This window comes from Corvus moneduloides, chromosome 29, assembly GCF_009650955.1.
Source record: "Corvus moneduloides isolate bCorMon1 chromosome 29, bCorMon1.pri, whole genome shotgun sequence".
Taxonomy (NCBI): domain Eukaryota; kingdom Metazoa; phylum Chordata; class Aves; order Passeriformes; family Corvidae; genus Corvus; species Corvus moneduloides.
Genome location: NC_045504.1, coordinates 497,793 through 514,413, shown reverse-complemented (window position 1 = coordinate 514,413; position 16,621 = coordinate 497,793). Strand labels below are relative to the sequence as shown.

The 16,621-nt window shown below is 59.0% G+C and overlaps 1 protein-coding gene across 8 annotated transcripts in view; it reads right to left on the bottom strand.

Moving 5' to 3' along the window:
* The window catches only part of MEF2D (myocyte enhancer factor 2D), a 100,841-nt gene that overhangs the window by 72,225 nt on the left and 11,995 nt on the right, over positions 1–16,621 (bottom strand). For 4 of the 8 annotated variants that reach the window (XM_032093709.1, XM_032093719.1, XM_032093718.1 and 1 more), the window contains exon 1: positions 10,141–10,223. The exons of 1 other annotated variant lie outside the window; for it this stretch is intronic. The gene's annotated coding sequence lies outside the window, so the exon portion shown is untranslated. Of the gene's footprint in view, positions 1–9,699; positions 9,822–10,140; positions 10,224–16,621 lie in introns of those variants that run through there. 3 more of the 8 variants (XM_032093711.1, XM_032093712.1, XM_032093713.1) reach the window with 2 other exon arrangements.

Genomic DNA, 16,621 nt, shown 5'->3' with positions numbered 1-16,621 from the left:
CTTTGCTAAGAAGCAGCTCCGAAAGAGCTGCCCTCCCCTTTTTACCTCTATTTCCTACCGCCTTTCCTCTCCACCTGCTTTGCCCATAGCAGGTCCTCATGGTATCCCATGGCAAGCAGGATGTGGGAGACCCTGAGTTCCTGTCCAGCTCCCAGCTGGAATAAAACCCACCACTGCTGGTGTTTCTGCAAGGGCATGAGATACCTCTGGGTGTTCTTAACGTCGCACTACCCTGGTTCAGCCCTAGAGAGCCCCTGGGCTGGTGTCTGTGAGTTTTCAGGCTGGTAGGTGACCTGTGACCCCACAGGAGGGATGAACCACAGCTTCAGACCCTAGGGACCTCAAGCTCTCCTGTGGCACAGAAATAGCAAAACTGCATGAACAGAAGCCAAACCAGTTTTAGCCACGTTTCCACCCCGCTCACACCCCTTCCCGCCCCATCGCCGGGCACTGAACCGGCACCTGCTGTGACGAAAAATTTCCGAAAGACACACAAATAAAAATAAGATCATACACAAACACCTCTGCCCAAACCCAGACCAACAGCCCATGACCCCATCACAAGAGCAATGGGCTCTTAGGGACTCATGGGGTCCCAAAGGAAGCCACACTGCCCCGGGGGATGCCAGGTCCACACCACACGCGAGTGGGGAGGTGAGAAAAAGCTCCGGTCTGGTGTGCGGCACCCGGCACCGCGTCCTCTGGCCATGCAGCCTGCACCCCTCGGCCTCTCTGAGGGGTGGGAGACAAATCCTGACCGCAAAACCCAGGTGGCCAGTGTCAGGGGTGCTGGGACATCACTGTCTCAGTCCTGTACCGGGCCTGGGCACGGCTCAGTGGGGATCCTCAAAGGGCAGCGTGAGGCTGGGACAAAAGGGTCTCCTGAGCTCTAAATGCCTAAATAAAACCACGGCACATCACTGCAAAAGTGGGAACTCCAGGTGCGGGGTGGCAGCGGGTGCCAAGGACCCCCCACCAGGACTCAACACGCTCCTTCCTCGCTGCAAAAAATCTTGTATAACCCCAGTGGAAAAACTATTTCGAGTGTTTTGTTTCGGTGCCTGAAGAGGAGCCAAACCCCCAAACTACCACCTTCAGCATCTGACCTGTCAGGCCTTGGGCCATCGAGTGCTTTCAGCAGTGCCCCGAGCTCCAGATTTAGCCTCAGAGGTATTTATCTCTGAGAAGCTAAAACCAAAGCTGCATTTGCATAACAAAAAGACCCCAATGCTCGGTGCAAGCGCGGCTGGCAGGGGAGAGGACATGCAAAGCAGCAAAGGCGCTGAAGGTCACCCAGGCGGATGCTGAGCTCTCAGTGGCTGGTCCTCTCCACTGGAAAGGACAAGGCAAGAACATCTTCCCATAAGGAAAGCATCTTCCCAACCTTCCCACTTCCACCTCATCCAGTTGGAGCAGCTCTCTCCAGCACAAGGGCAGGTGTGAAATCCTGCTTGCTAAAGCACACACTCACATCTCGCCCTAAAGCTGAAAGACCTGAGGGCAACTAACAGGATTTTTCCAAACTCTCTGAATCTGTGTTGAGAGCTGGGCTCACCATTTTCCTCTCCCAGCTGCCAGTGGCCGGCGCGAGGACAGGCGGCTTCATCTCCTCGGGAGCAGTGCCTGTGGGGAAGCAGGAGGCGAGGAACCCAGCCCTTGGCCTTTCCCCAGCAGCACCCGAATGCAGCTCCCACGACCCCTGCGGCCCCCAGGAGCAACCAGGAACTCACCCCACCGGGACCCCCACCCGTCCTGTGGGAGCAGGCGGATGGCACAGCAGCTCCGTGCTCAGCTGTCTGACACACCAGGTCAGCACCTGCTGCCACGCTGTGCCTGCAGCTCAAGCCGGCACCTGTGCCCTTGTTTTGGGACAAAGTCCCTTCGGGAACTGGCGCCACCCGACTCCCCGTCTCCTCCTTATCTCACACCCGACGCACACGGACTGAATCCCCTCCTGCCCTGCCATGCTCACAGCTCAGTCAAAGCTCAACCGTACCAAAACCCCAGGGGGGTCACACCAAACCCCATAAAGCATTGCCGCGCCCCAGGCCGCCCCAAGAGCCAGATGTTCACCTCTCCCCCCCGCAAGGAAATGCCAGCTCTGGAGAGAGGATTGATGGAGGAGCAAGAAGCAGCCACCAGCTGCCGCGGGAAGAGCCTTGGCTGCCTTCGCCACCAGCATCTTGCTCCAACCATTTGTTCTGCTTCTATTTTCGAAAGCGCTGGGGCTCAGCGCTCCACAGATCCCAGCCTCCCTCCCAGCCTCCCCACCGCCGAGCGAGGCGACAGATTTCTGCTAAGAGGTAGCGCCGGCTCCGCTCCCCATCTTGGCAGCGGCATCCACGCAGGGCTGGGGATATTTTTGAACGAACAAGCCGAGAGGTGCTAGTTTTCCCGGCGGCTCGTTGCCGGTGCGTGGGAAGGACGGCCATGCCGAGTCAGGGAAGGTTGAGAATGGATCTGTGATCGATCCCTGTGCCTAAAACCCTGAAGATGGGGCGGCGAATCCTCCTAAGTCCTGCAAAGCGAGATGGCCAGTGGCACATGGAGCTCTCTGGGAAAACATCACCCAAGGGACGAGGCTGGAGATGAGGCCTGACTTTGGCTGCATCCCAACCCCCTGCGCCCTTCCCAGGAGCCCCCACGCTGGTCCATGCTCTCAGAGGAGAGCTGGCATGCACACGCTGTCCATGTGATCCCAAGTGCTGCTCCTCACTGGAATACTAGATGGAAAGCTGCCCCATGCCCACGTCCAAGTAAGCCCTGCCTTCACCCAACCCTTCCACATCCTGTTCCAGTTATTGAAATAAATCTGCTACTATCGCAGGGTTTTCCTAGGGGCAGACATGTCTCCAGGGAACATGTGGTTTATCCCCTGGGATAAACCCAAGGGTTGGAATGAGATGATTTTTAAGGTCCCTTCCCACCTAAACCATTCCATGAGTGTGGTAACTGTGCCTGGAGGCACCTCTTCACCTCCATGACCTCCGCAGTGGTGCCTGCACCAGAGATGCTTGGTGACACACAAATGCTTTCCTTTCCCCCATGGTTCTTCCAGCAGGTTCTGAACCAGTCCAAGCACCGCATGCCAGGCTCCGTGTCCGACAGAGCCAAAGCCAGAGCTCCCTGCAGGGGAATTTTAAAGGCCAAAAATCCACACACAGTTCCCAGCAGGAGGAGGGTGCTTGTGGCAGAGCCAGGCTCCAGCAACACCGGGATTTTAACAAGCTGTGGGGTCTTCAGCCACTCCAACCTGCCACCCATCATCGAGCTGAGCGGCACCAGGGTCCCCACCCAGACGAGGTGTCACAGGTGCCACAGGACACCGCAGCCCAGGGATGGACACCATTCCCAGCCACTGGCATTCGGACAAAGCAGGCTGTTCCTCCCAGGGCTGGCAGCTCACTCGGATGCCAGCAAGAAGCCTGTGGGTACCAGCTCCACGGGGACGTTTATCACGAGATTTAGACAAAGCACGACAGCTCAGCCCTCACCTACAGTTACACAAACACACAGCCACTCTATGCCTCCGTATACCCAAAATGGGTGAAAAACACCCATTTCTTGGCTGTCCCAAACTTGCAGAAGGTCCTTCCCCATGGATGTCACCACGGACCGAGAGCACCCACGCCTGGAGCCCAATCCCTGCCATTCCCTGCCCCAGCCCCTCATCACAGAAGTTTATCTCCTGCTCCCAGCACTGAGCACAGCGGCTGCAGGGCAGGACGGTCTCGGTGACTGTCTGTGCAAAATAAAAAAAGGCTGGTCGGTCAAAATAATTTGTCCACATTCTTTATTGTAATTTTTTTCTTCCCTGCCAGTGGAAACTCCTGCTCCGGCACCATGTCTCAAGGTTACTGCTAGGGGTGGGGGAGGATTTCAGGTTTTACAACTGAAAAATTCCAGACAGAAACCCAGAAACGTTGCCAGTTTTTTACTGAACAGAAGCTCTTTATCCAATTAATTTAATTTATTTAACTTATGGGGTTTTTTTACACTTGATGCAGCAGGTTTAAGCAAACTCCGTTTTTTTCAGCCCCCCAAATTCAGTCTGCTTTGACAGAAAATTCTCACCGATGCCATGAACATTTTCCATTCTCAATTTCTTTTCTAAGGAAAACCAAACCAAACAAATCCGACCCCACATATTTTCCCCGCCTGCACCACATGGGACGTGTTCCTGGGTATGGTGCCTAGCAATTTTTCCCTGAAGTCTTCCAATAATTGGAAAGGAAAAAATTTAAGAGTAAAAAGAAAAAATTCATCTTCAAAATAAGGAAAGAAAAAAGGTGCTTTCGAAAAGGATGGAGGAAAGTCACTTTGTTCCAAAAGGCACTTCCATTTAAAAAGGAAGATGAAAACTTCCAAGCAGGGCTATTTATAACCACTGCTTATATCCATCAATAACACCTTGCACCTGAAGCTCCACCACATCCTCCAGAGCAGGTACCCCCAGACCCACAGCCCCAGCACCCCTGGGGCCGTGAGCTGCAGGATCCATCATGCACGAGATGCTGATAAGCCCCTATGGCAAGAGGAGGAGAGAGGAGAAGGAGGAATCCCACTAGGAATCCTAAAATGATCCCTTGGCAGCCCTGGGGTGGGCTCAGATCAGGGACCTGGCCCCGCAGGCAGGTGCTGCTTCCCAAATCTCATTACTACTTTTTGGGGATGGAAAAAAAGGTAAAAAAAAGATTCGTGAGCCATGGATTTGTCCTGCCTCCTTCCAAAAAAAAAGGCTGATGCAACAGCAGTGCTGCAGTGGGAGGTCACCCTTCCCCACAGCCCCCAGCCCCCCCTCCGTGCCCCAAGCACCCCAGCTGGGGGGGCTGCAGGCACCTCCTCCTGGAAGCGGTTTGGGGTTTGTGCCGGACGCTTGCTGGAAGCTGTTTGAAGCTCTGGAAAGAGAAACGATTCCTCCTCCTCCTCCTCTTCCTCCCTGCCCAGAAATAGGTCATTTAATTACCCCCTTTCCAACCCCAACCACCAGTGACTCAGGACAGGAGGTGGGAGCTCTTCCACCCTGCGCCGGCTCCTGCCCAGCAGCAGCCCAAAGCCACTGTGCATGGCTTTGACCTTGAGCCATTGTGCCAGCAGGACCGGGCTGGGAGGGCACAGCCAGCACAGATGGCAGGGGCTCAGCTCCCCACCTCTGCATTCCAGCTAGCGCTGGTCACGGGAAGCAAGGAGGGTCGGGCCACGGGTGCTGCCAACCCCCTCCATGCGCAGCCACGGGCAGGGCCGTGTGCCGCCTCCGGGAAAACCAAGGGCTAATTGCACGTTGGGAAACCCTACGTGTCCTGCTCGGCACGGAGGGAAACGTGCGGCCCCGGCACGGTCCAGTCCGGCTGCTTCGGGATGGGACAGTACAGTGGCTCCTGGGTGGTGGCTGGAGCCTGACACATCCCAGCACAGGCACCATCCTGCCCTTCCAGCTTGTCCTCACCGCGCACACCAGGACACCCGCCCGGCACCACTCCGGCCACTCGGGCTTTGCGTTTGGCAGCGGAAGAGCAGCGCTGCATGCCCGCTCCGCTGGGCACTGGAGGGGCACGAAGCTATTTAAAGTCCACTGGGCACCATGGCAGTACTCAGCATTGGGAACAGGCCCCGACAGCTGTTTCAGCATTCCAGCAGTCAACCACAACCAGGACATCTCACCGTGACCAGGCCCTTCCAGGTGACACGGATGGTGGCAGCAAGGACCCACCATGCATGCATGCACCTCATCTCATTGCCCCCTTTTATATAGGGGTGGTGCTCCCCTATAGCTCAGAAGCAGCCTGGGTATCATGGAGCAGCTGCTGTGTGCCCCCAGCCTTGTCATGACCCATGCGAAAACAGGCCACGTTTCCCAAAAAAACTCTTCTCATGCAACTCAGAGACCCAACTCCCCCATCTTTTGAGCCCCCATTTAAGAGAAAGCAAACCTAGACCCCACCCCCCGAAATAAATCACTCCAAATTGGAGTATTTATCAAACCCTTGCTCTCCACATGGGTACTTTTTTTAGGATTTTTTAAAGGATGCAGGTTCCTGTCTGTTTTGCAAGCAGTGGGGAGCTACAACAGGGAGACACCAAGAGTGAGGGGAAAGGAAAAATTAAAGAAGAACCACAAGCAAAGCAAAGTGGAGTGCAAGATGCAAACCGACAGATCCGGGGAGGCAGAGCTGCTGGCAGGCAGACGGCGAGATCCATCTTGAAAGCAAAAGCAAACTGCAGCTCACACAGGCAGAGGGAAAAACCTAGAGGTCTTCAGCACTGCCTGAGCTCTGATCAAACAAAGTGATTAACAAATTTCAGCTTTTTATTGAAAGCATCTCTAATTAGAGGAAAAAAGGAAAGGAAAAAACAAAACCAAGCCCCTGAGAGTCACATCGAGTGGTAAAGTCCCAGACAGTGTTGGGGGGCTGCAAGGGGGTGATGCACCCCACAGTCCTGCTGGCACACGGAGGGCAAGCACAGCCAGGGGCACCCAGCACTCACCCCATGGCACCAGCATGGCCTTCCCCAGCCTTCCTCCTCCTCCCCCTCCTCCTCCTCACTTGCTTTCTGCACACCGCGTCGGGCTCAACGGCAGAGCCAAACCTTCCCGGGAGCAGGACTGTCATCTGCAATAGAGTCACCTCTGAACTCGGGACAGCTCAGCCTCCAGGAACTGCCAAAATAGCGATAAAAATAAGAAAGAGCCCCTGGCCTGAGGAGTTCACCCTCCGAACAGATGGGACGGCGGCGGGGTGAGGCAGGGGGATATTTTTAGCTCTGGTTGCAGATGGGGAAGTCCGGCACAGCACCAACACGGCAGCCCCATGGCCGCCCATGCAGCTCGCCATGGCTTGGGTAACCTCCGTGTGCACTCCGAGGTATTAACAGGATTTAATGGGATGCTGCCTGCTCACTTCCTGAGCCTCAGGCACCACCTTCCAGGCCAGCTCACACCAGCACAGCTCCACATGGCATCTCACCACCACTGTCGGGGGCACCCAGCGAGGCAGCAGTGGTCCGGGGGAGCAGAGTCAATGTCAGCAACCCACACCCCTCTCCCTCTTTCACCTTCATTCCCAAAACAGCCACCTCCCTGCAATCCATCACAGAGCAGAGATGCCACGCAGCACCCCATGGCGGGTTCCTCCCAGCACACTCCAGGCGATGCCAACCTGACCCTGGGAAGCACTCTGGCTTGGAAAAAAAGAGGGAAAAGCAATTTCTGCCCCTCACCACAGATGCTTTTTTAGGTTCAAATGACTCGCCCAGGGTGCCAGACGCATAGCCTGTAGCTGAGCCCTCCACACCTGGCTGAAGCCCTCCTGTTCCTTCGGGATGTGCCAGGCAGCATCTCCTCCCACCCTCACATCCATCCTTCCTTCGTGAGCCAGGGCCTGCACCAGCATTAACACCTCCCTGCCAGGCAGCTGCCGGCACCAGTTCCCGGCACGCGCCAGCACCGCGGCAGCTGGGTCCCGCTCCCGTACTTTTCGTCCGACACTTTCGGCTTTGTTCTCCCTCTCACAAAGCCGCCGTGAGGCTGCCCTGGCAGCACGAAGGGACCTTGAAGTGGATGCGGTTTATGACCATATTTAGGCTCCTTTATGTTGCCAGTCACAGTAAAGGGCTGCAGCATTAAATGAGACTCAGACCCCACTTGTTTCACTTGGCAGCCTGGGAAAAATCCACCCCGGGTGACTCCAGCACCGTCCATGCCTCCGCCCTGCCCGCTCAGGGACAGCAAGAAATAGCAACAGCCCTTTCCAGCTCTGCAGCTGCACTTCCCAAGAGGAGCCAGGAGCCCCTTAGCAGTGAGGAGGGGGGGATTAAACACATTAACCACCTCTCCCATTCCGAGAACACCACCAAAGCATGGGGAAGAAAAGGGACATGCCCAAGGTCACCTACTGACAAAGCCAGCACTTCTCAAGGTCCCAAGAGCCCCCCAGCAGGACCGAGCACACACAGGGACGTGACTGCTCGGCATGAGGAGCCCCCACGCTGGTTTGAGCCGGGGAAGAGCCCAGGCAGGAGTGGAAGCCCCGAGCCACCTGACATGGGAGCTAATGCCCCTTCAACATGAGCACGTTAAATCCCTGCTGTGGCAGAGGCACCAGTGAAACCCGAGCAGTGGCCCCCACCGCTGCGGGGACATTGGCCACCTGCTCCGAGCCAGCACAAGTGCAGATGCCTCGGCTTGGCAAAGCCGTGACAACTGCAGGGGCTGAAGGGCAAGGTGGTGGGGGTGGAAAGGAGAAGCCATGAGGCCCATCCAGAGGTCCGTGACCTTCAGGAGCCCATGGCAATGATCCTGAGGGCAGGGCAAGCAGCGCGCTTTGAGCTCCAAAGGGACAGGGGCAGCTCGGTGCTCCCAGGCCAGGGCCACCAGCACCGAATCGGCTCAGGGAAGGAAAGAATGTACCCAGAATAACCCTTACCTGCACCCAAAACCTGCACCCCTGGCCTGATGAGCATCCCCATCACGCTGAGGCTGGCACGGCCCCGTCCCCAACAGCAGCAAGATTTCAGGCTGGCTGTCCTGGGACAGTGGTTTGAGAACACCCACCTTGGTGAAGCAACACCAGCCCAAAAATTCATGCACAGCCACTGCGGGAGAAGGGACTTTGGAGGGACAGGATCAGACCTTCCTGGCATGGGGGCAGGCAGAGGTGCTCAGCTGAAGTGCCAGTGGAATTTGCACCAGCACAGGTGTCTCTGTCCCTGCCCAGACCCCTGCCCGCAGCACGGGGGAGTCACCAGCCAAAACCGTGTGGCAGCTCCGACACTTGTGGAGGATGAAGAGGGGGCGACAGCCCAGCTGATGGCTATGCAGAGCTGGGGGTACCGTGGGGCTCCACGCGTGCAGGGGGAAGAGCTGCGTGTGTGGCACACGCACATGTATCACTGACCGTGCGCTGCTCTTGTGCGTGAGGGGAGAAAAGGAAAAGAAATAAAAAAAATAAAAACCAACGACAAAGCCAAAGGGGTTTGGGAGCTGCAGGAAAGGGATAAGCTGCGGGCAAACCGGCGTCGCAGATGCCGAACAGCCGCAGATGCTGGACGCCCTGTCACCGCATCCCTGCTCAGCATCGCCGGTCCCTCTGGCCAAGGAAGAGCTCGACACCCCGGGGAGGCCGTGGCAGTAGTGACGCGGTTTGGCCCCACCACGATACCCTGCTCCGGCCGCTGTCGGATGGAGCTGAGGCGCTGAGCCTCCCCCGGACAAACAATCCCAGCTGTCGGCTCCGGAGCCGGCGCACGGCCAAGGCATGGGCGCTCCAGGACTCGATTTACCGCCGGCTCTCCCAAAATCTGCTCTTGCCAATCAAACCGCAGCCGCCACCGGCACCCGAAGCCTCGCCGGCGGGTCCCCCCACAGCCCCGATGTCATCACCCTATGGCCTGCCAAGGAGGGCACTCCCCAGCCCGCGAAATCCACTGGGCCCTGCTTCTCCCTGGGTCCCGCCAGGCCGCAGCGGGTCCCATCCGGGGGTGGACGCAGTGTCGCGGTGGGCTCGTGGTCTGCCACCACGGGGGTCCCACGGGGACGTTGCCCACTGCCCCGGAGCGGGGTGGGCACCTCCAGTGCCGCCCCCACCCCATCGGCAGCACCCAGCGGGACCATCCCCGTGTGCCGCACCCGGCACCCGCATCCCCCCCGTGTCCCGCGTCCCCCCGTGTCCCGAGTCCCCCCGTGTCCCGCGCCCCCCTCACCTGTCCCCGCAGCGCCCAGGCCGAGCCGCCACCTCTTCCCCTTCCTCCCGCTCCCTCCTTCACCTCTGCACCATTTTGGTGACGGTTTGTTTTGAAGCCGAGGGGGGAGGAGGGAGGAGGGGGGCGCGGGGGGAGGATGTGCCGCTGCCGCCGCCGCCGCTGCTCCCGCCCCCGCCCATCCCCGCGCCTCGGGGCGGCTCCGTGCGGCGCGGGGGTCGGGGGGGTCCCTCCGCTCCCCCCACCCCAAGCACAGCCGGGCGGAGCGGGGCTCCGCGCCCCCCCTGAGGCCGCCCGGGGAAGGGGGGGTGGGGGGGGGGCGTTCTCGGAAGTAGCGCCAGAATCGCGAAACGTTAAAAGAAATCAAAAATAATTAAAAATAACAATTAGAAGGAGGAAAAAAAAAACCGACAGCGAAGAAGCGCGAGAGCGGGAGGGACCCACCTGAGCGGGGCGCGGACCGGCCGCTGCCGGGGCTGCGGCGGAGCCGGCGGGGAGCGACCATGGCCGGGCCCGGCCCAGCGTCAGGGGCGGCGGCGGCGGCGCGGGCGGCCAATGGCCGCGGCGGGGGGGAGCGAGCGGGGCCGGGGGGGACGGGGTGGGACCGGGGCCAAGGGAGGCTGAGCCGGGGGGGAACCGGGGCCTACCGGGGCTGAGCCGGCAGCCGAGCCAGGCCCGGGGGTGCGGTGAGCAGGGGAGGGGGAACACTAGCCGGCGGGGGGGGTGGGGGGGAGAGGGGGGTGCGCTGAGCCCGGACCTCCCCTCTCTCACCCTCAGGGCCCGGCCTGGCTCCACTCGTGTTCCCCAGGGTGGGCAGGAGTGTCCAGCCCAGCCCCGCGGCCGGAGCAGCCGCCCCGGGGTGATGGGGGCATGGTGGGTTCTGCCCCAGCTTCCATGGGGGGTCGGGCTCAGGACAGTGGGTCAGTGGGGTCCAAGTGTCCCTAAAGCTGCACAGGTGACATCAGCTGCCGGTGAAGGTCCCAGTTCTGCTGCCAGGATGCTGGCTCCGGCAGTCGGAGGCACCAGCACAGAGCCCTGGTGGGTGCGATGCTGTCCCGTGTGCCCGGACACAGCCCCGGGGCTGCTCCTGCCCCTGCCGGCCTCACTGCACTGGGCTCCCCGGGCTCCCGGCCCTGCCCCGGCCCTTCCCACAGCGCCAGATCCTCAGCCGAGCACATGGCACCAGCCCTGGGCTCCCTGCGCTCCTCGGCAGCAGGGCCGCGGCACCCGGACCCTGCTCCAAGCCTGGGTACTACATTCGCAGCTCCTCCAGTAGCCACAACCCAGATAAATCGCTTTGTGCTACCCGCGAGAAATCCAACAGGTCAAACAGTGATGCTCACCTCCGTGCCAGGACAGTTTGGGGCTGTGAATTGGGGCAGGAATCTGGTTTTTAGGGGGTTGAGTAACTGGTTCTGTTCCTGTCTCACCACCATGTCCAGTGCCACTTCTCCACAGCCTCAGAGCAGTGTCAGCAGTGGGCACAAGCATCCTTAGGGCTGGAGGGATGCAGACTACCCATCTACACCCCAGGTCTGCACTGAGTGGCGTGGTGGGGGCTGGTGATCTCACTGGATGAGCTCTTCCACCACTGGGAATGCTGGAGCAGAGCCATATGGCAGGGCTGGGGGTCAGCAGGGGGCACAGGCTTTCCTTTCCCAGGGACGTGTGTGGCATGGAGGGCCTGGGCAGGCTCCCACGTGCCGTTCAATGCAGTAAAATAAAAATCAGGCTGGTGTGGGACTGCTCCTAGCAGAAAAATACTGGTGCCAGGGATCAGAGCCTCCACGGTAGATGTTTCATGGTTCCCCCTGACTGGCAGAATGCAACCCCCCTTCCGTACTGGTGACACGGAGCTGGCACGAGTCTGGTGCAACTCCAGTGCCCCGTAAGACAGGAATACCGAGTGATGGCTCTGTCACATACAAAGCCACCGTCCCAGCTCAAGGGGGACTAGGGGCCAGTGACAGGGATGTCCCAGCCCTGTTGGGTCACATTCAGCTGAAACACCAGGAATATGAGCACTCCCAGTGTCACTGGAGCACAAAACCAGCACGGGGAGCTGCCGGGCATGGGGACAGGTGTTTTCACCCAGATGATGCCTGTAGCCATTAATGCAGCAGCACGTGGTCCCCCTGCACTGGCCTCCACGACACAGGGCACTGTACAAGCCCAAAACACTCAGTGTTCTCCCCAAGGGCCTGGGGTGACAGGGCATGGGGCTGGGGCGTGCTCCCTTCACGGCTGTTCGTCATGGCCAGCTCTGCCCTGAGCCCCATCCCAGGCCGGGAGGGCAGGAAGAGGTTCCCCAATGCCAGTGACTCAGCTGAGGGGGTTGTTTTGCAACACACTAGGTGTGGGAGGCTCCTGGTGTGTGGAAAGTAGGTGGGAAATTATCCAAATTATCCAAGGTGTGTGGTGAGCTCAGGGCCCGGGGAGGCTGGTGGGCACGGAGCAAGCCAGTGGGTGATGGACCTGCACCTGGAGCTGGGGTAGGGGGTCCCACTCTCAGCGGGTGCTTGAGGCCGGGATGGTGATTTTGGGATGAGCTTCCCCAGGGTCTGGTGCCCATGTACCTTCCTCACATTGATCTGGGACAAAGAAAGCAAAGGCACAAGGGCAAGAGGTAAAGATGGTCTCGACAGAGAGGCTGGATCTGACCAAGCATCACTGGGCACTTCGGCTGCCACCACCCCTCTGACTCAGTGACACAGTTTCCTGCTGGCTCCTTCCCCCATCCTAATATGTATTTCTAGTGGACTTTTCAGTGTGTTTGGCTTTTTGGGGCTGTTTGTTGTCAGTTAGTTATTTTATTATATTTATTGTTAGAAATAAGGCTATTTTTAGCACGCTGTTGGTTTAGATAGAGATGGGATTAGTCATCTCACCAAGAGCTGTTTGCAGTCTCTCCTCAAGGATTCTCTGGGGTTTGTTTTCCAATCAACTGAGATCATGTATCCAAAGAAATAAAAAATAAAAATAGTCAGAATAACACGCAGCAGCCGCGCTCTGGTGCCTCTCTGTGAGTTACGGGATGGAAACGAGGGAAGGATCCAACCCAGGATATTTATGAGACAAAGACAAGAACATTACTATGAACCTCAAAGTATTTTGGAAAGTCAGTTTGAGCTGCTTTTTTTTTTTTTTTTTTTGTCTCTTGGGAACCGAATGCTGAGTAACTCCCTTCCCACACCAGGCTGCTGCTTTGTACAGCTGGTGCACAGCCTCTTGACAGTGGAAACTGCATTCCCTTGCCCTATGCCAGGGGGAAGGAGGCAGGACTTCTGGGTCTTCCAAGATATGCAGCCACCTACACCCTCAGGCTATTAAAAAAAAAACCATAAAAGGCACCCAATAACCTAAAGTGGAAGACACTTGTTCCTTTCCTGCACAGAGCACAGGGAGGGGAGTGGGGTGAGGGCTGGGGGCAAAGCCAAAAGGCTGAGAGCAGAGTCTTGTATTGCAGAGCAGCATCTCCACCCTCCTTGCCACGACTTTTTGTCTCTCTCTGCCAGTGTTCCTCCTTCTGAACCAAGTGGGAGCAGAGTTCCATGCCAGTTTTGGGGAGACCAGTTTGGCTCTTAAAGATTGCGGTTGGATGCAGGGAGGAATCAAAGTTCGTGGCTCATCTCATCGCTCACTGGCGTGGAAGTGCTACTGCCAGCTTGTCCCTGGCAGTGCTGGTGCCCTTGGTACGCAGAGCTGAAAGCAAGAGAGGAGGATGGGGGTCCTGTCATGCCACATCAGCTGGACCCTGGCCTGGGGTGGGGGTGATGCCCTTGGCAGTTGCACAGCCCATCTCTGGGGACGGGGAGAGGAGCGGAGCTGTGCACGCAGAGGCACTCACGGGGTCAATCCCAGCTCTCCAGCCCCGGGCCGAGGGACAGCCCCGGTGATCTCCCGGGTCCCTGCCAGCCCTGTTCCTGGGGCACCCGTGACCTGCTGCCTGTGCTGGGGTGACAGGCCCAGGGCACGGCACAGCCCGGGCGCTGCGTGCCCGACCCGCGCGAGGACCAGAGTGGCACACGTGTGGTGACAATGCGGGGGGGCCGTGCGGGCACGGAGGAAGCGTCGCCTTCACGTGGCCCCTCGGGCCCCCCCGCCGCCCACCCCGCCTTGGGCGCGGGAGGAGGATTATTTTATTTGCCCTCGCAGCTGGCGGGGGCCCCAAAATATGCCGGGGGGGGGGGGGAACATCGCATGGAGCGAAGCTGCCAGCGATGCTCTCGGGCGACCCTGCAAGGCTGGGTGCGGGGTCCCTCCTGCCCCGGCCGTGCACCCCCGCCGGCCGCCCGCTCCTGCAAGCGCTCCCTTCCTCCCTGCCCCCCTTCCTCTCCAAGTCTAAATTCTCCCACAGCGTCCATTGACGTCCTGCCTGCGTCACCGTCTCCAGCACAACCAGACAGCACGTGGGAGAGGCAGGTTAAAGCGGCAGGGCCCTGGGAGGGCTCCAGCTGCGCACCCCGGCAGCGGGGCCGCGCGGGGAGGGGGCGCGCCGGGAGCGGCCACCCCGCTGAACCCCCCACCCAGACGGGACCCGGGTCCTGGTGCCGCCGGGAGGGGTTTCCTGGCTCACCCCGCGGGGAGTCAGTGCAGGCTGGGGGAAGATGAGGCTTTTTCTCGCCCATCACAAGGCTTGCACGGGAGTGTCAACACATTTTTGCTTCCAGGTCCATGCCGCCACCCTCCCCTCCTCCCCGCCGTGCTCCAAACCCACCCCAACGGGGACCAGGAGCTCTGTTGGCCAGGGAAGGCAGCGTGCAATTCGACGTGCGAGCTCTCAGAACCCTCTCCCAAAGCCAGAGCCAGACTCGCGTGTTTTTTTCCCGGCTGCCGGGCCCCCAGCCAGTCCTTGTGCCTTCACATCTGGGTTTTGCCTCTGCCCGAATTACGGTGCAGCTCAGCTGGGTCCTGGGGGCGGGGAACAGGGTTTGCACGCAGAGGAAGTGCCAGAGCTCTGCCAGGGTGTGGGATGCAGTGAGTTTTGCAAGGGCTCAGGTGTGGGGTGCAGTGAGTTTTACAAGGGCTCAGGTACCTTCCCTGAAGCCCACTCATCATTTCTGCCCCAGGAAATCGTCTGGCAGCTGCAGCGCTGCAGGACATCCCCTTGGCCATGACTCAGGGCATCGGGGTGGGCAGGAGAGCACCCCCATCCCAAAGCACAGCCCTGCTTCCTTGCTGTGTCCGCGCTGCAACCCGAGGGGCTATTTTTGTCCCTTTTCTTCTATTTATTGTGCCAGAGCAGTGTGCGGTTGGAGAAGGCTGTGGTGTTTGCTTTGTGATTGCTTCCTTCCCGCCCATAACCTTTTGCCTTAAAACGGGATTCGCCCTGATCCTGGACCCAAGGCCGGGAAGCCTGGGCAGCGTGCCACGGGCGCTGGCACTGCAAGGCTCTTGGGGGACAGAGATCCCTGGCTCTGACCCTTATTTTGATGCAAAGCTGAGTGCAAAAACACTGCCCTTCAGCTCCCCTGGGCACAAACTGCAGCCCTGAATGTCCTGCCCTCGAGCATCCCCAGCTCCTGCCCAGTGCCTCCAGCAGCACCGGCACTGCCACACTTGCACCCAGCCTGTGGAATGCTCAGCTTCCAAAGGCAAACAGATGGGTGAGTGGGAGCAATCGTGGTGAGCCCTCAAACAGGAGCCACCACGAGAGAGGGGGGGAAAAATTAAAATAACTCAAGTTGCAGAAAGCAGCCACCCTCAGTGGGGGCCACCCGTTGTGGGCGACAGGCAGAGGCAGCCCTGCACGAGCATCCCCGAGGCCAGCAGCACTCTCACTGGGGATAGACCATCCTCATCCTCCCTGACACACCACTCAGGGCACCGAGCCAACAGGAGAGTTATCCAGTCCTGAGCCGGGCTACCATGGCTGCTAGGCTTGGAGAACACCTGATAAATTGGAGGGGGTGGGGGAGGACCCCACTGCTACTGCAAACCATCGGTGTTGCCTCGGCCTGGCCACTGGTCAGGACTATTTGCCAGCAACCCCAGCATGCTGCTGCCTTCACCCCGCTGCAAGGGCGGGATCTGCTCACCAGGGCCGACACTCTATGGGGTAACTGCCAGGGTCAAACCCTGGTGGGAAATGCCCAAAAGAGAAGGACCTGGGGCTGTTGGAGAATGAGAAGCTTGATGTGACCTGGCAATACAAACTGGCAGTCAGTGCTGTCCCGTATGTGGGGCTCATCCCACAGCGTGGGCAGCACATAAATGGGGGGTTCTGCTCCTCTGCTCGGCTCCGGTGAGACCCCACCTGCAGAGATGCCTCCAGCTCTCCGGCCCCCAGCACAGGAAGGACATGGATCTGCTGGAGCGAGTCCAGAGGATGAGATACTAGAAAGAATTTCTTCCCTGTGGAGGTTGATGAGGCCCTGGCACAGGGTGCCCAGAGAAGCTGTGGCTGCCCCATCCCTAGAAGTGTTCAAGGTCAGGTTGGACAGGGCTTGGAGCAACCTGGGTTAGTGGAAGGTGTCCCTGCCTGTGGCAGAGAGGTGGAACGAGATGAGCTTTAAGGTCCCTTCCAACCCAAACAAACCTGTAATTCTGTGATTCTGCAGGCAGCAAACCCAGCTGGGGTTTGCTGGTCTGTGCTGGAGGGATCCAGCTGGGACAGCAGCAGCTCCTGGGGCAGAATGGGCACAGCAGAACCCCCCCCATCTCCTGCTGCTGGGGTTTCTCAGCTAGGTAAGCGTCTTTTAGCATGTTTTAGCCCCCCCGGAGGCTTAAGCCCAGCACAATGCTTATCAGCTAATGGACACTGGGAGCATTTTGGAGCACCTTGCAATTTTAAATTAACTTGCTCTCTCCTTTTTCTTCCCAAGCACAAAACTGCAGCCCCACTCTGGTGCAGGCAGTGGCTGCGGCAGCCAGTGGGTAGAGCTGCAGAAGCTCCCCAAGCAAGCGTATCTCCTCCGTGTGTAGG